Consider the following 23365-nt stretch of genomic DNA (forward strand, 5'->3'; position numbering starts at 1 on the left):
CCATGGGTCATTGGGGCTGAGGGGTCTGTGGACGGGGCAGTGTGGGGATCTCTCTGCAATGGGTCCTGGGGCTGAGGGGTGTGTGAGAGGGACACTGTGGGGATCTCTCTGCCTTTCGATGCTTACATGGGAGGGAGAAACATTAAATCTGCTCTCCCCATCCTTTCTCACCCTGTCCTTCCTCTTCCCCCCTCCCCAGCAAGAGTCACCCTCTGCCCTTGTCTCTCTGATGCAGAGACCCCCACAGACCAGTCAGAGAAGGACTTTGCCCCTGAGGAAAAGACAGAGGAGGATGAAGACCCTGACACAGAAAGAGAGGAAGAGGAGGAAGATCTAAAGACAGAGGAGGAGGAGAAGCAGGAAGAGCAAGTCCTGATTAGTGAAAAAGAGGAGGAGGTGGAGGAGCTAGTGATGAAAGAGGAGAACATTACCACTGAGGAGGAGGAAGACCTGGACACAGAGGAGAAGGGGGAGGAGGAAATATCTATAGAAGAGAACAAGGAGGAGGATGAGAACCTGTTTGCAGAAAAGGAAGAAGAGGAGGAGAATGTGTCTGCAGAAAAGGAAGAAGAGGAGGAGGAGGGGGGGGATGTGTCTGAAGAGAAGGAAGAGGAGAATCTGACTACAGAAGAGGAAAAGGAGGAGGAGAACTTGTTTGCAGAAGAGGAAGAAGAGGAGGAGGGGGATGTGTCTGAAGAGAAGGAAGAGGAGAATCTGACTACAGAAGAGGAAAAGGAGGAGGAGAACTTGTTTGCAGAAGAGGAAGAAGAGGAGGAGGAGGAGGAAGAGAACGTGTCTGCAGCAGAGGAAAGGAGGAGGAGGAGAATGTGTCTGCAGCAGAGGAAAGGGGGAGGAGGAGAATGTGTCTGCAGCAGAGGAGAGGAGGAGGAAGAGAACTTGTCAGCAGAAGAGGAGGAGGAGGACCTCTGCACAGAAGAGGAAGAGGACTTGATCACTGAGAAGGAGGAGGAAGAAGAAGGTAAAGGAAGAGGAAGAAAGGAACACCTGATCATGGAGCAAAAGGAAGAAGAGAAGGACCTGGCCATGGAGCAGGAAGAGGAGCACCTGCCTGTGGAGGAAGAGGAAGAGGACCTGGCCACAGGAGTGGAGCACCTGGCCATGGAGCAGGAGGAAGAGGAGGAGGACCTGGCTCCAGAGGAGAAAGAGGAAGACCTGGCCATGGAGAAGGACCAGGCCACAGAGGAGGACAAGGAGGATCTGGGTCAGGAGGAGGAGAAGGGAGAGGACCTGGCAATGGAGGAGGACGAGGATGTGGCCATGCAGGGGGAAGAAGAAGAGGCGGAAGAAGAGGTAGAGGACCTGACTATAGACTAGGAGGACCCAGGAATGGAGGAGGATGAGGATGTGCCGATGCAGGGGGAAGAAGAAGAGAAGGAGGTGGACCTGGCAATGGAAGAGTAGGAGCAAGAGGACCTGGCCAGAGAGGAAGATGAGAAGGAGGAGAACCTGGCCACGGAGAAGGAGCAGGAGGAAGAGGACCTGACCAGAGAAGAGGACGAGGAGGAGGAGGAGGAGAGGAGAACCTGGCCACAGAGGAGAGGGAGGATCTGGCCAGAGAGGAGGAAGTGGAGGAGGGAGGACCTGGCCATGGGAATGGAGCACGTGGTCATGGAGAAGAAAGCAGAAGAGGACGACTTGGATGAGGAGGAGGAGAAGGAGGGCAAGCCAAGTCCTCCTCCACCTCCATGGCCAATTCCTCCTTGCCCAGATGCATAATCCATTCCCATTGCCAGACTCTTGCCCGCGGTGACAATGAAGGAGCAGGAGAACTTCTGGGCTGCACAGTCGGGTGTCACGGGGACGTCTGTGGGAGCCATTGACAGTGTGTTCTGTGTGGGCCATTTTCCTTCTCTGACCCAGGGGTTCTCTGCTCCCAGAATCTCAGCCAGGGAGGCCACCCTGCAGAATATGGCCCCGCAGTTTGGTGATGGGCTGCAGGAGTCACCACGTAGCTGTGCAGCAGCCATAGCACCTGCATTGACCAGGGACCAAAACCTGCAGCCCTCACAGCCCAGGCTGCCCCCACGGATGGCAATGGGAGTGTAGCCTGGGCAACTAGCTGCTGGGCCAGGGCATATAGAGAGGACTCAGAGATGCAGCAAACCAGTGGGCAGAGAAGTGAAGGAAGTAAGGGAAAGAGGAGAGCGAGGAGATCGGGGGAGCTGCTGCAGTCAGGGACCCCAGCCAGAAGAGAGAAGCTGGGTGGGTTAGACACACAAAGTCCTGCATCTTGGCAGGGGTTAGACTAGATGAACCTTGCCAGAGGCGGCGAGTTATATGGGCCTGTGGTGCCCGGGCTCCAGCAAATTCAGGGCCTCGAGGGGCCCGGCTCCACCAATGTTCAGGGCAGGGTTTCTCCCCCAGCCCGACCTGCCACTCCCACGTGCCACCCCCAGAGCATCCCCCGGCCCTGCCTGCCACCCCCACGTGCCTCCCCCAAGCGTCTCTGCCTGCCCCCTGCATCTCCACACTGTGCTCCCTCACTGGCCGCTGCCACTGCAGGCTACAGGGGAGCGGCGCTGGGGGCAGGCTGAGGCGGCTGCTGCGCCTGTGGAAGTAGGAGGCGCATGGCAGCCTCCCCGCCCCCACCAGGTGACTCCAAGTCGAATCTGAGGAGGGGCTTATCCCGGTTGGACCTCCTGAGCAGCAGCCTGGTGGGGCCTGGGTGAGTGTCTTGTCCCTGGAGGGAATCCTCCCCTCTGGCCCCCCACCCCAGCCCCAGGGCAGCCTTCCTGCTGCACCCCAAACTCCTCATCCCTGCCCCAGACCCACACCCTGCACCCCCTCCGGCACCCCACCGCCCGGTCCCCGCCCAGAGCCTGCACCCAACACTCAACCCCCCCCTCACCCCCAGGCCCCCACACCCCCCCCTGCACCCCAATCCACTGTCCCATCCCAGACTCTGCACCCAGCCCCCAAGCACCCTCCTGCACCCCAACCCCCTGTCCCAGCCCAGACCCTGCACCAAGCACCCAAACCCCCTCCTAGAGCTTGTGCCCCCGTCTGCACCCAACCCCAACCCCTGTCCCAGCCCAGACCCTGCACCCAGCACCCAAACTCCCTCGTTTGTACCCTTTCTGCTCCCAAACCCCAACCCCCTGTCCCAGCCCAGACCCTGCCCCCAGCACCCCAACTCCCACGTTTGTACCCTTTTCTGCTCCCAAACCCCAACCCCTGTCCCAGCCCAGACCCTGCACCTAGCACCCAAACCCCTCCTGCACCCCAACCGCCTGTCCCAGCCCAGACCCTGCACCCAGAACCCAAACTCCCTCCTAGAGCTTGTACCCCCTTCTGCTCCCAAACCCCAAACCCCTGTCCCAGCCCAGACCCTGCACCCAGCCCCCCAGCCCCCCCCCGCCCCCCCACCCCTGTCCCAGCCCAGACCCTGCACCTAGCACCCAAACCCCTCCTGCACCCCAACCCCTGTCCCAGCCCAGACCCTGCACCCAGAACCCAAACTCCCTCCTAGAGCTTGTACCCCCTTCTGCTCCCAAACCCCAACCCCCTGTCCCAGCCCAGACCCTGCACCCAGCCCCCAAGCCCCCTCCTGCACCCCAACCCCCTGTCCCAGCCCAGACCCTGCACCCAGCACCCAAACCCCCTCCTGCACCCCAACCGCCTGTCCCAGCCCAGACCCTGCACCCAGAACCCAAACTCCCTCCTAGAGCTTGTACCCCCTTCTGCTCCCAAACCCCAACCCCCTGTCCCAGCCCAGACCCTGCACCTAGCACCCAACCCCCCTCCTGCACCCCAACCCCCTGTCCCAGCCCAGACCCTGCACCCAGAACCCAAACCCTCCTAGAGCTTGTACCCCTCCTGCACCCCAACCCCTGTCCCAGCCCAGACCCTGCACCCAGCACCCAAACCCCTCCTGCACCCCAACCGCCTGTCCCAGCCCAGACCCTGCACCCAGAACCCAAACTCCCTCCTAGAGCTTGTACCCCCTCCTGCACCCCAACCCCCAAACCCCAGTCCCAGCCCAGACCCTGCACCCAGCCCCCAAACACCCTCCTGCACCCCAACCCCTGTCCCAGCCCAGACCCTGCACCTAGCACCCAAACCCCTCCTGCACCCCAACCCCTGTCCCAGCCCAGACCCTGCACCCAGCACCCAAACTCCTCCCAGAGCCTACACCCCAAACCCCCTTCTTCACCCAAACACCCTCCCTGGACCTTGCAGTGCCTTCTAACCTGATGGGTCTATAATTCTTTGATTCTAGCATCTGTCACCTCAAAAGAAGGGCTGGCGTGTCTGGATTTCCTCCGCATCCTCTGCAGTGAAGACAGAAGCAAGGAACTTTTTTAGCTTCGCCGCAGTGGCCTGGTCTTCCTGGAGTGCTCCTTTAGCACCGATTGCCTAGTGGCTTTGCTGACCGTTTGGCAGACTTCCTGCATCCCATGGACCCCCTCCGCAAGCAAAAACAAGGAGCGCCGCCCCCCCTCCGAGCGTCACACCGCCCAAGGCCCCGCCCCCGAGCGTCACCCAAGCCCCGCCCCCCGAGCGGCGCCCCGCCCAGTCCCCACCCTGAGCATTGCCCCGCCCACGTCCCCGCCCCCGAGCGTCATGGCGCCCAAGGCCCCGCCCCCGAGCGTCACCCAAGCCCCGCCCCCCGAGCGGCGCCCCGCCCAGTCCCCACCCTGAGCGGCGCCCCACCCACATCCCCGCCCCCGAGCGGCACGTCGCCCAAGTCCCCCCCCCCCCAACACGGCACCACACCTCCTAAGACCCGCCTCCCCCCAGCGCCGCCTGGCCAAACAAAAACAATAAACCCAACCCCCGAGTGCCCCCCTCCCAAGGTGCCGCCCCAGCCCGTGCTTGGTAGGCTGGTGCCTGGAGCCGGCCCTGATCCCATGTACTGAACAACCCTTTGCTGTTAGTTGTTGTGCCTTGGCTAGTTGCTCTTCACGTTCATTTTTGGCCTCTGCCCTATACTTTTCATTGGACTTGCCAGAGTTTACGCTTCTTTGTCTTTTCCTCACTAGGATTTGACTTGCCAATTGTGAAAGGTGCCTTTTTAATGATCTTAGAAAGGCTCTAGCGGCTGCACCAGCGCGAGCCTCTCCTAAACAAGGCCTGCCATTTTACTTGCACCTGGCAACTACTCCAGCAAGCACTGGAGCTGTTTTGCTGCAAAAACAAATTGGCCAGGTGAGACCGATGGCCTATGGTTCCAAAACTCTCAGTGAGGTGGAGGCGAGGTTTTCAGCTTGCGAACGTGAGGTATTCGCCCTGGTATGGTCCCTAACACATTGGGAATATTTAAGTGGCACAGCTCTCATTGTGGTGAGGACATGCCATACTCCAGTAAAATATGTCATCTCTGGAAGAATTAATGAGGGAAGGGTATCCTCTCCCCGGCTGGCGGGATGGACTCTAAGTCTGGTCAATCGGGATATTCGTACTGAGAAGATCCCCCCCATACGAGAATCCTTCCCTATGCTCCGATTACCGCAGGAGATGAGCACGAATGTCCGTTGCCAGATCCTGATTTAGACTTACTATCTCCATTCTTCTTAGCAACATCCTGGGAAGAAGTACAAGGAAAAGGGTTAACACTCTGGGCAGTTGATGGGAGTGCTTGTCACCACGAAGGGCATCCTGTTGCAGGGTTTGCTGCAATCCAGGAGGGGACACAGCAAGTGGTGCAGGGTACGGTGAGGCCGCCGTCAGCACAAGCTGCACAATGAATTGCGGTCCTGGCAGTATCGTCTGGGGTAGCACCTGAGGAAAACATCTGTCTGTGTTCTGCTTCTAGTTGGGTGGTTCAAGCCCTTCCCATCTGGAAGAAAAGAGTTCAAAGTAAAAGCCCATACGAAGGGGGTCGGTTCTGGCCACGCTTGACAATCAGGCCAATCAGCTAGCAAAACAAGCTGCTAGGTTAGGATCAGCATATACATGGGATAAGACCCAATTTCAGCTGCTGTAGTTAAGATGCCGTCTCCAGATGTGTCAGCAGGCCATGGCATCTTGACCCTGCAAAAACAGGATAATGATCTCCAAGCCCTTTTAACAGCAGGGAAACATCAAGGATATGTAAGGACAAAAACGGATTGATTATAGCAACATCACCAAACTGTGAATTACCTGTACTGGTTATGCCAATAACTCCACGAAAAGAACTAATAACTGTAGCTCATGGCCAGGGACACTATGCTGCGTCCAAAACTTTGGAACGGGTGTCTAAGTGGCGTGGTTGCCTAACATAAAGGAGGAAATACTGGAACAAACCTTTTCTCGATTTGGTATCCCATCAGAAATAGATTCAGACAGAGGACCACACTTTGTGGGTGAAGTCACAAAAGCGCTGTGTGCGGCCTTAAACATCAAACAGCGGTTGCACATAGCTGCTCACCCGCAAAATCTGTTATCGTCGAGAGGCTAATAGAGCCATGAAAACTGCTCTTAGAAAAGTAATAGATGTGCAAGGAAGGGATTGGGATAGCAAACTCCCATATATCCTAGCGGCCATGCGATCTACTAGAACTGTGTGAGGGTTTTCACCGCACGAGATGCTAACTGGGAGAATTATGCACACCCTGAACTTTAGTGGGTGGGAGGAGTTCCACCGGATGAGTACCTTCCCAGGGTGCAAATAGACTTATACATGTCACAGTTGCTAGACACCATCAGCAGTCTTCAACATCGAGTAGCTCCTCAACTAAAGCTAATAACCAAGTCATTAGTGCTTGGTTAGGCCACATTAATGATGTAGGATGGGTGGTTGGTACAAAGGTAATGTTTAGGTATTATATAGAAAAGGCCATGTCCTTAGTCCTCGTTGGGTGGGTCCAGTTATCATAACAAACGGAGCAAGTGCCTCTGTATATCAGGTTCAAATACCAGCAAAGAAGGGGATCAAATTAAAGTGATTCCATAGCAGCCAGGTAAAGGAATGGAAAGGAAATCAACCCATTTAACTGTGCCAATCATATTTTCTCTTCCATTCCTAGATCGACATGACCGCCATCATCCTATTCTCTATGTATATAGGTTGCACTGTATTTGTTAAGGTTTGGTTAATTGATTTGGTTGAAGGTGACCATCTGTTCTGTATAACAGGAGTCATTATGCCACAGAGGATCCCATGGCCACCCTGGATCCTTTGGAACAAAATGACCCCATTTCTGTTTTAATGATCAAGGAAGAACCGTGCTGTGTGCTCAAGTGGGTCAAAGAAAGATCGAACAAGGCAGGTATATTTCAAGCAGTAATTTCAGAAATGTGCCTTAACTATCAGGCTGCACCTGTGGGATGCAGAGAAAAACAGAAATGTCATGTAAGTGGGATATAGTAAAACCTCTTTTGGGAATTGTACCAAACTTAGGGTGCCCAACAGTTCTCAGATTTGCGGTTGCATTAAATTGGAAGTACCTGAGCATGTACCATGGGGTGGGTTTCTGGAAATATATCAGCTCCTTGGGTTCATGAAAGACCTAGTGCCATGTTCAGAATTAGTACTCCAGCACAGTCCTTCCTTCTCGGCTCTCAATGTACTGTTGTATCCACACCTTCTTGCAATAGTTCGTCTATGCAGGGAAATGGATGTAAAGCAGGAAGAGTCTTTTCATTGTAAAACTTTCTACTGCAGTAAGATCAAGGTTAAATTTTCCGTAAATAGTTAGACTTGTATAGGAGGTTTAAAATGAATGTTACAACGGCAGACTCTGGTAAATGGTCTATGGTAGGTCCGTATGGAATAAGAGTATACCAATTTGTTTTGGTTCTTCCTTCTCCTATTCCTAGTTTAACTGGTCCCGTGGTAATTAGGGAAGAAGCAAATCAAACAGTTATTACACATCCCCAGTCTGCGATAAGGAATGTTTTAATCAGCACTACCCTCTGTAATACTATGGTTGTATTTGGGTTCAATGCAAATTTTTCGCCATGTGACAATTTATTCATCGGGTGGGTCATAATTTGGCAAAGCCACAGGTGTCGGCAGTTACATCTTTTTAAAACAGGTGTAACACCGACAAGAGGGGGAAATGTTAATTTCAGTATACATGTTTGCCGAATTATTCTGTATAAAAGTTAAAATAAGTTCTGTAAATCAAAAGGCCATTTTGTTTTGGTAAAGGACAAGGCGACCTCCATTGGGGGTCAGGTTCTTGTTCCTCAGTACCTAGAAAAGGCGGGAAAGTGGGAAGAGCAGGAATCTGACCTTGCCCAGCAACAGCTCCCTACAGAGACCAATGAGGGGAGGGGCCAGGGCACTGGCTCTTGAGCTTTTGAGCTGTCAGAGGTGCAGGTGGCTGCTCTCTCTCCTGGTGCGGTACAATCTTGCCACTGGCTATGGGCCTGCAATAGCTACTTACTAATTAAGTTGGGGTTGTTTGTTTGTTGTTTTGGGAAAGCAAACTTGCATACACGGACCTGGTCCGATTAGTTAGATCAATCGTGCACTCAGGACGACGCAAAGCGGGTTAGGGTGGGAGTTAAGATAGGGATACGTACCTGTCTGTTTCATCTGTTGTCCACGGTCAGTGTTCACTACTGGCTTCTCTTTTCTGGATCCTGCACCCCTTTATCGCTGATGTCTGTAAAGATAGAACATCTTGTATTATAAGTGCCTGTGTGTTATTCCGAATCTCCAGAATCATTAATCCATTCCCCTTTCCATTCCTTCCTCTCCCCTTAGCAAATAAAGTGTTGTTGTTTTATTTTATAGCTTTGTGTGTGTGGAGTTCATTAAAGTCAGCACAAACTAAGCATTTAAAAACAATCCTCTAGCCCCAAAGGCAGCATTTCCGAAGACCTTTTCCACCCTGTTAAAATGGAAACCCCAGTGCGCCCTGCGCTGGGGCTCGGGGCAGACTTGCAGAAGGTTCCCAGCCCATCAGCCTGGCCTTTGAAGGTTTCTGACCTGAAGCAGGGTTTTGCAGCAGCAAGCAGAAGGAGCTCGGTGTTGTTCTGCAGGGCTTGTGGGCTCGGTTCTACTGTTGCGTCTCTAGGGGAACCGTGCCGGTATGTGTGCTCCCTGCCAGCCAATCCCTCCCCCGTTCCGCTGCAACAAACCGTGCAGGGCAATTACATGCAAAAAAATGCTGGGATTCAAATCAGTGGAACCCAACACAACCACCTTCTCCAAGTCCTTCCTCAAGTCTTCTGATGGCACCACCCCTATTGAGCTATTCCCTGCCACTGTTGTCAGCTCCAGGGAGCAGAGTTAAGGTGAATGATGGGGTAGGGTGTCCTTAACTCTGTATTTCCCAGTTTTCAGAGGGCTAAGTTTATCCCTGTTCCAGAAGGGCACGAGGCAGTGCTGGGCAACCTGAGATCCCTGTTATTTAACAGAGGAGAGGGGCATTGTGGGCGACTTCCCAAGAACTAAGGTGCTCACAGGGCCCAATCTTGGAATTAAGGCTCTCAACCCATTCCTGTTCTTCCATCAGCCACACAACTCCAGCCCGGGTTCTTCACCTCTCCGGGGAGGGGATTGGAAGCAAAATATATTCCAGATGGGCACAGGATCCCCTCCCAGCTGGCTTTAGTGCAGGCAGCAGCATGTGGGACACGGGGAAATCCTGGAATGGAGTTGCGGGTTCCCCTGAAGTGGAATCAGGGAACAATTCTGCGCTTCCGATCTGCCAAGTTCTGCCACCCGCGCCGGCGCTGGGGGGAAGATCCAGCAGCCCCCTGGACATACAGTGATCTGACCCAGTATGGCCGGGTTCTTATAGGGGTTCGATGCCAACCTCTGGCCCAGGGCTAGGACTCCTGGGTCCCACCAGCTCCAGGGCTCGGAGGTCTCGGATGGGAGCTCCCACTCCACCCTGCCAGCTGTCCATGGAGGGACCTGAGCCAGACGGATCCCAGGCATAACTCCACTGACCTGGATGTCTCATGTCCATACGCTGGGGGGGCTCCCTGGGCTCCAGACTCTCCCTGGGGGGGGGGGCTGCCCCAAATCGCCTCATTTGAGAGGGCTCCGGCCTGAGCCCCAGCGTCTACCCCGCAGCCCGAGGCAGCTGACACGGGCCAGCCACGGGGGGTTCATTGCAGACTCGATGTCCCCTCCCCCCGCTGCTGACCCCTCGGGCCAAGGCTCAGCCGGGCCGTACCCCGAGTCAGAGCGTTGTAAGGGAGGCGGCGAGCTCGGAAGCAGAGCCTGCCAGGCGGGAGGTGTCCGCCCCGCACGTGCAGCTGGCTCTGGGGTGGAGCAGCACCGCTGTCCCGGGCGCGCAGCGAGGCCGCACGGGAGCGCAGGACGGCAAGTGGCCCGTATCCCTGGGACCGTGCAGGCGGGAGGTTAGCGAGGCCGCCCCGCTAGCCCCGGCTCTTGGGAAACGGGCCCGGGGGTCGCCAATGGCTCCCGCGGCTGCCCAGCAGCCCGGATCAGCACCGGCCGGGAGGGGAGCGCCGCTCCGGGGTCAGCTGGCCCCCGCCACACAGCGCCCGGGCCCCGTTCCCGGCTCGCCCCGGGGGCAGGGCTGCGGACCCGGGGCGAGTGGGAGCCGATTGGAGCCGCCCAGCCTGGCCCGCGGCTCCCCCTTCGCTGTCCCCGCCCTGAGCCAGGGACCGTCTGTGCCCCCCCGGGACCGCCTCCCCCCTCGCTGCCCTGCGCTCAGTTAGGAGCCCGCGGTGCAGCCCCCGGCCCCGCTCGCCACCCGCCCGCTGGCCGCGCCTGGCATCCGAAGCAAAGGACGGGAACCTGCCCCCCCCCCGGGACCGGCGCCCGCCCCGCCCAGGGTCACATCTCTCGGCTGGGGGGGCGGGGGGGGAGAAGGGGACCGGCCCGAAGCGGTACCTCGGCTGCGTGCCGGCTCCCGGCCTCAGGTGTCACCGCAGCTCCCCGCCGCCCGGGGTCCATCCTCAGCCCAGTGCAGCTGTTCCCCCGGGGCTCCCTGGGCCGCCCCCCGAGCGGCCCCCCGGGAGCAGAGGGCTCCTCAGCGGCCCTGCGCCAGCCTGGAGCCGCCCCGAAGCTCCCCCCGCGCCGAGAGATTCCTTCGCTTCATCTCCGGCACCTGCTGGAGCCGCCTGCGCCGGGGGTGGCGCTGGGTAGCCGGGGGCCACCGCTGGCGTGTGCGTGTGACTCCCTCGCTGCGCGGGCGCTGGAGCCAGGCGGAGGGGGAGGCACCGGCGGGGCGTGGGGCTGCGCTGACTTGCCCGCTGGCTTCTCCGCTCCCTGACGCGCCCTCCCCGCTCCCCGGGGGACAGGACCTCGCAGCCAAGCAAACAGGTTTGGCCGGTAGCGAGGCAGGAGGCAGACGGAGCCGGGAACGGTGCCAGCGGTGGGGCGGGAGCGGGCGAGCGGCACAATAGCTGCCCTGTGCTCGGGGCAGGCTCCGGAGAGGGAGAGCCTGCAGCCTGCCCCCGGGTAGCCAGAGCCGGCAGCAGACAGCCGGGCAGGGGCTCGGTGACCCGGAGTCCTCAGGGCCGGGGGTCGATCCCGAGTTCTAGTCCCAGCTCTGTCATTAGCCCGCTGGGTGACCTCAGACAGGTCACTCCCCCCCCGTGCCTCAGTTTCCCCCTGCAATAGGAGGATAATGCTCCCGCCCGCCTTGGCAAAGCACTCTGAGCTCAGCCAGTAGAAAGCGCTAGATAAGAACCGGGGGGGTTGCCCTGGGGAGAAATAACTTCCAAAATATGCAAGTGCCGGTCCTGGAAAGCAGCCACATCCGAGAGGTGTGAACTGATTCTGGGTGGTAACTCGCGCCCTAATGATGCCAGCGTGAAAGGCACCGGAGTTAACTATTTCACTGCCTGGCGAGCAAACGTAGGGAAAAGATCTGGTCTCTGGACTATCCTGGGCCCAACATGGCCTCACCAGCGCTGCCGTCATTCTCGGAGATGCACCCGGTGGAGGGTCATCAGCCGGGCAGGTTGGTTCCCTGAGAAAAAACTTTCCATTGCAAAAAGTGCGTGGGTGTCACCCACAAACACGTTATGGAGCGGTTGCAACGGACAGCCCCGATCCCGGGGTGATGGGCCCTTCCGAATCCCAAGGAGGATGGCCAGGGACATGTCTCTTCCCTGCCCCTCATGCACTGAATGGAGTCTGACTCCAGACCTGGCCTTAGTCCTTCTTGTGTTTACATGGGGGAGTGTGAATTAAACACACCCGCCAAACACCACTTCTGCAATCCCCACCACCACCACCCGTGCCAACCCCTTCCCCCCAAGCGCCTGGAAACCAGGCCTTTCCCATCTCCCCACCGCTGGGTCTGCACCAGGAACAGGAGCTGTGTGAATGGACATGTTGTAATTAACACGTCATCATCGGAACACCCCCCCCCCCACCACCAGCAGCACCTGGTGCAGACACAGAGAGGGGTGTTTAAGCTCAAGCCCAGGTGAGCTCCATGGGCAGTAGCAGGGACAGGGGGCAGCTTCCCAACACAGCACCTGGAGGAGTCGTGTGTGAGCCCCTCATCAAACAACCGTGACCTGCTGGGTGCTCACTCTGGAGCGCTGCGGCTCTCCGGTGGGCCATGATGTCACATTCACAGCAAAGTTAGATGAAAACATCAAGACACTCTAGCTGGAAGGGTTCGATGTCACTTCACTTTATTTCCTAGAATCCAGATCGCTAACGCACAAGAACCCCAAACCAGAGAGAGACGAAGCAGGCTGCTCCCCAAGAGAGGCACAATTCACCCCACCTTCCTTTAGGCTGGCTCTCTGCAGACTGACTTCCAAAACCAGATGGCAGGCTTCCCTGCAGAGCCCCCTCACCTGCAAGCCAGGCTAGGAAAAAACCTTAGGATTTAAAGTGACAGCAGCCTGTAATTTTGACACAGTTTTCAATACACCACAATGGGAATCTCTGGGAAAGCCTTTGTTCCCTTTAACAGATGCCCTTGAAATCACAGAGTAACTGAGCTAGTGAAGAGGCCCTCTGGGATTCCCCAGGCGAACACTGGGAGGAAGTAGCGATTTGGGGGGTTCAGAAGTTGTGGCCACGGTTTGTTTATGTTGTGGATTTGGTGCGGTCGGTTCACGTACCATACACAAACACACAAACAAACTCGCCAGGGCTTGCTACTGGATCCCCGCTTTCCAGATGGATTCCCAGCATCTGTTCAAACACACAGGGTGGGGGGGGGATGACATGCAAATAATTTCCTAGTGCATTTGTGGGATTCAAACGAGTCCCTCTGTCGCTGTCTGGCAAGTCATCGCTTGCAACGGAGCATTTTCCACACCTTGCGTTACTGTCACAAAACGCAGCGAAAAATCACTGCACCACCTGTAATGCAGAACACACAAAAAGGCAGTGAAAGATCAGTTGACAAACTGAACAGTCACTACTTACAAAGTCAGCCGTCTTCTCTTGGTCGTTTTACACACACACACCCCGTTGTGACCTGGTGACGCACAGGGTTGCTGCACCGCTCAAGTTTGCAGCACCCACTGCAGCATGCTAAGATTGCAGTCCCCCCGACCCCAAATCCCAGCCTGCAAGTTTCTTACAGCCTGGCCCTGCTGGAGATAGCCAGCCCCCCTCCCCCACAAAGCCCAGCGATGCAGCCAGGGAATACAAGGGCCTGCCAACAAGCCGGGCTGTGTGGGTGCAACTGGCATCCCCGGGGCCATGTCCCGACAGGCGCAGCCCACAGCCTGCCCTGTGTGGCACGGAGCCGTGGCCCTGTGCCCTGCAAAGCGGGTCACTGCACCCACGGATGGTGCCACGGCTCCCCTGGCAGAGCACTGCATTGCCCCACAGCCTCCTGCGACAGACTGGCTGCGAAATGAGTTCCCAGGCCACAAAACCACCCCTGGCACCAACTGCTGGGGGGTAGATCTGGGCAAAGAGGCTCAACTCCCCTGTCAGCTCTGTACGGGGCCCGTTGGGGGGCAGCCTGGCTATTCCCCACTGGTTCAGAGTCTGACGTCCCTCTCGCTAGTGGCTGGCTCACAGGAGAGGCTGCGAGAGAACTGGGCTGTGGATGAAGCACTGGATTGGGACTCAGGAGATACGTTCTATTCAATTCCCTGGGCCCAGATCCTCAAAGGTATTTGGGGGCCTAACTCCCATTGAAGTCAATGAGAGATAGGTGCCTAAATCTCTCTGTGGATCTGGGCCGGCCTCAGTTCCAGCTACTTAATGGCAGTGATATTCCTGCCTGCATCCGCCGTGGCTAGTTAGATTGTCAGGGCTCTGGGGCAGGGACTGGCTCTCACTCTGTCTGTGTGTAACACCCACAGACCCCAGGCGCCGGTGGGCGGGATCGACCCTGGGACCTCAGTGCAGGAGCTTCAGTGGTTTGAGCATTGGCCTGCTAACCCCAGGGCTGTGAGTTCAATCCTTGAGGGGGCCATTTAGGGATCTGGGGCAAAAATCTGTCTGGGGGTTGGTCCTGCTTTGAGCAGGGGGTTGGACTAGGTACCTCCTGAGGTCCCTTCCAACCCTGATAGTCTATGATTCTGTGAGCGAATAGCCAAGGGGCTGTTAGCTAAGGGTGTAGACCAGACTCATCAATCTCTCTAAGTGGTCTGGGTGCCAGTAGCTGGGACACACACCACACCCAGGAGGTGTGTGGGTTACCTGTGCAGCAGCTGGCACGTCGGGGCCCTGGATCTCAGCCAGGCTCTCCAGGCACTACAGTAACGAGCTATTTCCGAGACGAGGAAGGATACCAGCCTCTTAGCGCCAGCTAAGGGAGTTATTTGCCATCGTCATGGCAAATGCCAAAGAGGGACGTGCTGGAGGTTTGAGTTGCCACCCGACTGTTATTCCTGGAGCGCAGAGCGGTAAAGGCCTCTCTGCTTCCAGTGCTGACGGCGCTCGTGCCTGGCTGGCGAGCCAAGAGGCGAGGTCCTGCCCCCAAGCCAGAACACGGACGTGCTCCTGAAAGCGCCTCCCTGTCGCCCACTCTGGAATAGCCGAGCAGGGTTAACGTGGGCCTCGGGACGGAGGTGATGGCAGCACCGGCCCGGGCACTGGGGAGAGGGAGAGACGCGCCTCCATGATTGGGCTGGGAGTGGGGGTGGGGCGCTGCTACAAAGGAGATTTCTGGCCCTGGGCTTCCAGGGGAGCTCCATGCCGGGATCTCTGAATTCAGCCCGGGGCGGTGGGTGAGCTGGGTCTGGCAGGCTCAGCTGGGATGGTCTCTTGTGCTGGGGGAGGTGGTTCTGCGGTGGTCAGTCACTGGGCCACCACCATTGCACCGGGCACATAAGAACGGCCAGACTGGGTCAGACCAATGGTCCATCTAGCCCAATATCCTGTCTTCTGACAGTGGCCAGTGCCAGGTGCCCCAGAGGGAATGAACAGACCAGGACAGTTACTGAGTGATCCATCCCCTGTTGTCCAGGCCCAATTTCGGGCAGTCAAAGGCTTAGGGACGCCCAGAGCATGGGGTTGTGACCCCTCTCAGCTAATAGCCATTGATGGACTCATCCTCCTGGAACTTCTCTAGTTCTGTTTTGAACCCAGTTATACTTTTGGCCTCCACAACATCCCCCAGCAAGGAGTTCCACAGGTTGACTGGGTGTTATGTGAAGAAATACTTCCTTGTGTTTGTTTTATACCTGCTGCCTAGTCATTTCATTGGTGACCCCCACTTTCTCCAAACCTGTCATGATTTCACAGCCCTCTATCCTAGCCCCCCATTAGTGTTCGGGGGGGGGGCGGTGCTGTGGCGTGCCAGGGATTTAGCTAGTGGCATCAGGATATTTTCAGAACGTGAAACACGGGGAGCAGCAGGCTCGGCCCCAGGCTCCCAGCCAGCACATGTGCTGCCCACCGGGCCCAGGGGGCGCGCCGGGAACCCTGCAGGGAGGAGCTGGGAGCACCATGGGGGGCGGGATGGGGACTCCAGGGACAAAGGGCTGCTTGGGCTCATGTCCCTTTGGGTCCTGTTCCCTCGCTGCCGGCCCATCTGGCCTCCTGCAGAGCCATGGGGGGAGGGGGGGCAGCCGCCCCTGTCCCCAGCCACCCTGCGGGATCAGCACAGCGCCGCGCAAACATCAGCTCCTCGGTGGCGCTGCGTGGCCAGGCACATCCCGCAGCCCCCACGGCCCACGGACGCTGCTCAGCGGGGGGCCTGTTTGCCGAGGCTGCGGGCGCCCTGCCAGCCCCGTCCCCGCAGGTCCCAGCTCGGAGCTGCGCTGCCGGGTTCTCTGCCACCCCGGGGGGCTGCTCACTGCTTTTCTCCGGCCCTGGGGCTGGATCACGTCTGCCGGCCCCGGCACGGTGGAGAACAGGATTGGGAGCCCAGGGACACCCGCGAAAAAGATCATGCGCTGGGTACAGCCAGGCCCTGCATGATCCGGAGCTGGCTCTGAGCCGCGCGTTCCCACGGGCAGCCCGGCGCTCGCCCCACGGCGGGGTAGGGGCAGCTCGCTAAAGCCAAGCGGCAGCAGGCTCGGGCAGCGCCAGGCCAGGAGAGCTGCCGAGCCAGGGTGCTCCGGGGGATGCCTGAGTCCTGGCCCTGCTCTACCACCCTGCAGGGGAGGCGGGGAGGAGCTCCCAGCGGCTCCGGGCCCAGGCCCTGCTAGCAAGGGGCGCTCGTTGGAATGGGGCCCGGGGCCACTCTTCCCCCAGCAGTGGGTGCCAACAGCCCCAGGCCCGCAGGAAAGTACTGGGGTCAGCGCAGGAGCCGTTAGCAGAGTGGGGTGGGAATAGGGTCACCCTGGGCCGGGAGACGCTGGCTGGGTTGTATTAGGTCTCAGGTGACGCCCATCTCCTTGCGGCCCCAGCCCCGTGGGAGGCGAACAGGACACGGGGCTGGAGCTAGCAAGAGGCCCGTGGCCCGGGGCCGGCTGCTCTCCAGCTCAGATGCCCCCTTGCGGCTCCTGCATCGGGATCCTCCTGGGAACGGCAGCCCTGGGCTGGGTGAGCTCCAGGGACCGCCCGGAGGAGCCGGTGTGAGGGATCCAGGGTGGAGCTTTCCCCTCAGAGCTGCTGCCTGGGTGCCCCCTTCCCAGGGGGCTGGAAAAGCCAAGGGCTCCGCCTGCCCCCTTTGCGGGCACTGAAGAGACCAGGGGCGCTGGCAGGCTGTGGGGTTGGGGCAGCATCACGCAGCCCTGCTGCCCAGGAGGGGCGGAACCCTCTGGCCAGAGGTGCCCCGGCCCCAGAGCGGGACATGGGGGGCGCTGCTCGGGGCACAGAGGGGCGGTTTGGCACCATGATGTGAAGGGGCCTGGAGAGCTGCAGGCATCAGGAGACGAGGCCGGGAGATGGCCCAGGGTTGGGGGGGGGGCGCTGCCCTGACACGATGGCACCGCACGTCAAGGCCCTGCACTAAGTGGGGAGGTGACGGGGCTGCAGGCCGCCATCGCTCAGTTTCTCCTCCCAGCTGGCGGGGAGCTGGAGAACTGAGTCTCAGTCCCTGAGGGGGCTGGCGGGGGAGATCAGACCGCACAGGTGTTGCGGTGGCACCAGCACAGGGGGGCACTGCCCACCCCCAGGGCTGCGTTTAGAGTCCGAGCCCACGGGGCTCAGGTCCGTCACCTCCCAGTGATCGTGCCGGAGTCTGGCCTGGGGGCTCAGCTTCTCCTGCTGCAAGGAAACCGCGCTCAGGTGCTTCCTTATGCCAGGTAGACGGGACGCCCCCAACGCCACCCCCAGCGGTGACTGCAACCTGCATGTGCCACCCGTGGGCGCCAGGTTTGTCTCATTTTTGGTGGTGTCCAGAAGGGATCCAAGCAGAGCTGACCCGTCCATAGGACAGACCGGGGCAACCGCCCTGGGCCCCATGCTTTGGGGGGATGTGGGGTCCAGGGCAGTTAGTGGGGGGCTGGCACAGGCAGCAGCGAGCGACCCACCCGGCCCCAGCGCGCCCCACTCGGCATTGCTTGGGGGAGGAGGCAAAAGACAGAACGAGATGGGGCAGGGGCTTGGGGGAAGGGGTGGAATGGGGGCTGGGAGGGGGCAAAGCAGGGGCCAGGTTGCTTGCTGCTGCTGGTGCCAGCCCCCCTGCTAGCCCCCCCAGGCCACCCTGGACCCACTGTCATTGTGTCCATAGGACCAATAGGGGCAACCGCCCCGGCCCCACACTTCAGGGAGACATGGGGTCCAGGGTGGCCTGGGGGGCTAACGGGGGCCTGGCACCATTTTTGGGGACTGAATGGGAAACCAACTTTCACCAATATCCACTGCTTAGGGTCCTGATCCAGTGAATCACATAAGTATGTCTGTGGGGCCATTGAAGTCAATGGGCCAACTCGTGTGTTGACACACTTTGCTGGCGCCAAGTTTAGGGTCTGATTTTTCTAAGCCTAAGAACCAACTTTTAAGACGTTATTTGTGAAACCTGGGGATGACTCTGGGGAGTGGACTTGGTACCCAAATGTTTGACGACGTTAGTTATAAATACTCTGGTGCGTCTTCAACAACACCCTCAGCTAGGTGGCGAGGTGTGACGAAGTGGGACTGTTCTTAATGTTTCCTCTGAATACTGTGGGGGCCTCAGTTTCTGGCCAACACTCTGTGTCCTGGCAACTAATGGCCGGGGCCCTTCCCCCTGCCAGGGGATGCTAAGGTGGGGGAGAACAAAGAGGTCAGGTGACCTCCTGGCCTGGGAAAGGAGCTGAACAGAGGAGGAGGAGCTGGAGGGGGTTGCAGTTGGGAGCTGGCTGGGAATGAGGAGTGAGGGCAGACGTGGGGGTCTGGCTCACTGCCCCCCAGAATGGACCCGGCCGAGGGGTCCCGTTCGCTGTACCTACAAGCTCTGTTTTAGACCCTGTTCCTGTCATCGAATAAACCTCTGTGTTACTGGCTGGCTGAGAGTCATGTCTGACTGCAAAGTGGGGGTGCAGGACCCTGTGGCCCCCCCAGGACCCCGCCTGGGTGGACTCACTGTGGGAAGCGCACGGAGGGGCAGAGGATGCTGAATGCTCCAAGGAGAGACCCAGGAGGTGAAGCCGTGGGAGCTTCTTGCCCTGCAGACAGTCTGCTCCAAGGGAGAGGAGGCTCCCCAAAGTCCTGCCTGGCTTGGTGGGGAGCAGTTCCAGAGCATCGCCCGGGGACTCCATGCAGGGCCGCCCAGAGGGGGGGGCAAGAGGGGCAATTTGCCTCAGGCCCCGCGCCCCACGGGGGCCCCCACCAGAGTTTTTCGGGGCCCCTGGAGCAGGGTCCCTTACTCGCTCCGGGGTGCCCGGCAAACTCTTGCGGGGCCGGGCGCAGGAGCTTCTGCTGCTCCCGGTCTTCGCCGGCGGGGTCCCTTCGCTCGGGCGGAACGACCCCCGCTGGCGAATTACCGCCGAAGACGGAGCGGGACCCGCCGCCGAACTGCAGCCCAGTCTTCGGTGGTAATTCGGCGGCGGGGGGCCCTTCCCTTCCGGGACCCGCCGCGGAAGTGCCCCGAAGACCCGCGGCGGGGCCCCCCCGCCGCAGAATTACCGCCGAAGACCGGGCTGCGCTTCGGCGGCGGGTCCCCCTTCGGCGGTAATTCGGTGGCGGGGGGGCCCCGCCGCGGGTCTTCGGGGCACTTCCGTGGCAGGTCCCGGAACGGAAGGGCCCCCCGCCGCTGAAGACCCCGGGCCCCCGGAATCCTCTGGGCGGCCTTGACTCCATGACATGAGATACAGGGGCCCGTGTTGGCTCAAACAGCCTCTTGCAAAGGCCGTTTGTTCACCCCCAGCCGGGCTTGATTCCCTCCCGTTTGGCAAACAGGGCTGGGCGCGTAACTCTGTGGACGGGTCCCACAGGGCTGGAGCTTTTGTCTGGGTCCTGCCCGGTCCCGCTCTAGCTCAAACCCCAACAGCCGAGCTCAGTGATGGCGCAGTGGGTTTGTCTTTCTTTTCCAGAACCCAGCAATCGGGAAATCCAGGCCGATGGCCCATCCTGCATCAGCAGGGGAGAGGGCGCAGCTGCCCAGAGCAGCCCATGGAGCAATGCCCACCAGGAGGGCCTTGCATCCAGGTTTTATTCACCCTCCTTGCGCCCAGAGTGCCGGGGGGAGGGCAGATTGGTTAAACACAGGTGGGCTTCAAGAAACCATCCACACTTCACAATGCCAGCGTGCTGAGCTGGTTACGGGGTAGCACCATGCCAGTCCTCTGCCAGGGCAGCACCTTCTGGGCCACTGGGGTTAAATCCCCCCCACACAGCAGCAAACAATCAGTCCTCACTCGCACCCCGGGACAGCAGCCTGGAGCCAAGGGCAGTGCCCAGTGGGGGTTTCTCTTTTTCCTCTTCCTGGGGTGAGTGGGGACCTGGGGGTGTTTCTAGCAGGGCAGCTGGAACTGAATTGGGGAACCAGCTTTTAATAACAGGCAGCTCAAGTTCAGACTCATTTTGTTACAATTTTCTTTACAATGTAAAATAATTCAAAAGTAAATGGGCAGGAATGATTGGAACTCTTTTCTCCCAGGCATAGAAAGAAACGGCTTTTGGGCTTTTCATGATACGGGAGTCAGGTTCATTCACTGTTCGGAAGCCAGTTGTGTTTCATTTCTCAGGTTCTGCTGCCGTCGTGTGGCCATTTCCTTCCCCTCCTTTCTGTCCCTGTGAAATGATGATGGTGATGGACACTTGGCTTGATATCCCAGTGTGCCCTGGACATCTACAGGCTGCATTAGCCAATCCAACCATTCGGCACTTGCAGATGGGCACCTCTGTATTGTGCCTGAGACTTGTACAGCTATGAGAGGCTGGTAGATGCTGATATTTTCCCCTCTTTTTAACCAGCACTAATACCAGGCCAGGCCAGGGCTGGGAAGAGAGAGAGAGCAGCAGGTTTCCCCTCTTGTGTCTGTCTCGCTTTTTCTTCACTAGCTTCACCTCTGCACCAACTTGTGTTTTTCCTGTGTGAGCCTGGCTAGCTTAATTGGCAGAGTATCTGTTTTTTTTTTAAACTGAGGGTCCCGGGTTCAAGTCCCTTGTCAGGTGATACACTTCTCACCGTGATTGTAAAAATCTGAGTTTCTGGAGTCTTCTTTGGGGTGTTGCTCTTTCTCCTTGGGATTTTGCCTTTCCTAAGAAGGGCCTTTGTGTGGGGGGGATTGAAGGAGCAACTCCTTGACGTCCCCTCTGTCCTTGCAGGCTGGAGGAATAAAGTCCTCTGGGCATAGAGCATGTTCCTCCCCTGCACACACACACACACAGACAAACACACAGAATATCCCTAAGGAATTAGAATCACCTGCTGTCTCCCCCTGTCCTGCTGGATCCTCAAATGAAGATGCTCTTCAGCCCAAACCCATGTCCCCTCTGCTCCCAGTGCCCCTCAAACACAACTCTCAGTCCCTCCTATACTCACTGCTCCTCACTCCCAGTCAGAGCCTGCTCCTCTTCACCCTTCTCCTCTGTCCCAACCCACAGCCCCCTCCTAGTCCCAGTGCCCCTCAAACCCAACCCACAGCCCCCTCCTATTCCCAGTGCCCCTCAATCCCAACCCACAGCCCCCTTCTCCTCATGCTGCCCCTCAATCCCCACCCACAGCTCCCTCCTTCCCTCCAGCAGCAGGTGCTTCAGACCCCCTCAGGAAGATTTTCTTGCAAGGTTTCGTGTATGAGTCTGCATGTGGATTTTACAGTATGTTGGAAATAGCTTGGGTTGCTTGCCGAAATGATCACTTTTGGCTGGTGTTGGATTCCCAGTCTCCTTGTTATTGGGGAAGGAGAAACAAAGAGTTGTTATCCTTGATGTGTGAATCAAGGACTCAACCCTGGGTGTAAACTAAATGAGCTTCCCACAGATTCTGGCAGCCACAATGAGCATTTGGTGCGAGAGCCCAGACCTGTCCCTGTCCCAGATCCTGGGGGTCATCTGCGAGGGGCTTGGACCACTGACCTATCAGCCCTTAACTCCCAAACTTTCAGTAACTCTATTATCAGTGCCAGTGAGTGTAATTTAAACCACAAGAAAAACCACAGTGGGCTAGACCAAAGATCCATCTAGCTCTGTATTTTGTCTTCTGACAGTAGCCAATACCAGGTGTTCTAAAAGTATCTCAACAAGGCACCACTGGGAGTTGAACCCAGGACAAAACAAGTACAAAACAGGTACTTTAACCAGCTAAACTATGGTGCCTGACTGTGGCTAAAGTACAGTGTCTGCTCACACCTGACTCCTGCATTTCCACCTAGGCTGACAAGCTTTACTTGTGTTTGGATTCTGCAAAGCAGAGGAGCAGGTGACATTTTCCTTGCAAGCTGTCTCTATGTGTGAATCTTTGGCCAGGTCTGCACTACAAAGTTATTTCAGCAGAATTATATTGCTCAGGTGTGTGAAAAACACACTATGCTCCCTCGATCAGCAGCTTGTGGCTTTTGTACACACTGCAATGCCACGTCTGGCAACAAAACTGCCCTGTTTTGGTGACAAAATAAAACCACCTAGACGAGAAGCCTACAGCTTTTTCCAGCAAACTTACAGTGGCTGAGTGTAAGTGTAGACACTGCTGTTCATTATATCACCATAACTGGCCTCTGCCAGTATCCCACAATGCCCGCTGTGAACTCACCTGCCCTGCATTCCTGCTACAGAGCCATGGGCCCCTCCCCTTTCATCGCTCTGGGAAGTTCTGACAGCTGAGTCTGCTGCTCTGCTCCGGCAGCCAGGAGCAAATCACTGCTGTGGATGCTGCTCTCTCCCGCCCTGCGAACACAGAGCAGGGTGGCGGGAACTTCCTTACAGTGGGGGTGGGCGCCACCAGCATCCGAACTGTGACACCCCTTCCCTTGAGGAGGCTCTTACCTTCTAAACAGGGACGGCTGGTCTCTAGTAAAATCACTAAAAGGGAAGGAGAAAACTCGAAAGAGGTTCCTCCTGGCGCTCACGTCCGTGAACCCCAATACTCCCTCAGTCCTCAAAGAGAGACCTGGAGAAGGAGAAGGAGACCTGGAGAAGGAGACTTGCTGAAGCAAAGCCACAGGGGTCTCTGAGGTTTCCCTGGCCCCTCGCCCCTGTCCTGCCTGGCTGATGTCAGCATCTCTCTGTGAGGTCACCACCTCCCCACCACCTTTGACCAATAGTCTGAGGTGCTGCAAAAGGCCTTTGTGATGTCACTGCCACACCCCCTCCCTTGCTGTGCTAATGTCCTGCCCCTGGCCAGGCACTTTGGAGGTTTAAGCTACTCCTTGTGGATCACCCCACTCAAGGAGCATTCGTTCTAGGAAGCAAACCGGCTAGACAGTAAAACATGAGACGCTGCTCCCAATGCTACACTCAGTTTTTCAGAAATTAGTCAGCTTTATGGCCAGAAGAAGCCATTAGAGCATCTAATCTGACCCCCTGCATATCACAGGCCTCTTGTACGACACAATAGCTACTTTTGGGGCAAACACATTCCAGAAAGGCATCTAGTCTTCATTAAATGACATGAGGAGATGGAGAATCCACCACTTTCCTTGGTAGCTTGTTCCTGTGGTGAAACATCCTCGCTGTTGAATATTTGTGCCTTAGTTGTAATATGAATTTGTCTCTTTTCACCTTCCATCCATTAGGTCTTGT

General features: G+C 57.8%; 2 long non-coding RNA genes across 2 annotated transcripts; both read right to left on the reverse strand.

The window, feature by feature from the left end:
* Positions 1-4818: 4818 nt before the first annotated feature.
* LOC120385025 lies at positions 4819-8708 on the reverse strand. Its single transcript, XR_005589219.1, has 3 exons — positions 8476-8708; positions 7393-7547; positions 4819-5800 (listed from the first exon to the last, which is right to left on the reverse strand). It is a non-coding gene; the product is annotated as an uncharacterized LOC120385025 (long non-coding RNA).
* Positions 8709-20201: 11493 nt separating this feature from the next.
* LOC120385028 lies at positions 20202-22438 on the reverse strand. The gene is made up of 2 exons (XR_005589223.1): positions 22377-22438; positions 20202-20416 (listed from the first exon to the last, which is right to left on the reverse strand). It is a non-coding gene; the product is annotated as an uncharacterized LOC120385028 (long non-coding RNA).
* Between the last annotated feature and the right edge of the window lie 927 nt (positions 22439-23365).

This window comes from Mauremys reevesii, linkage group 17 (genome assembly GCF_016161935.1).
Source record: "Mauremys reevesii isolate NIE-2019 linkage group 17, ASM1616193v1, whole genome shotgun sequence".
NCBI classification, from domain to species: domain Eukaryota; kingdom Metazoa; phylum Chordata; order Testudines; family Geoemydidae; genus Mauremys; species Mauremys reevesii.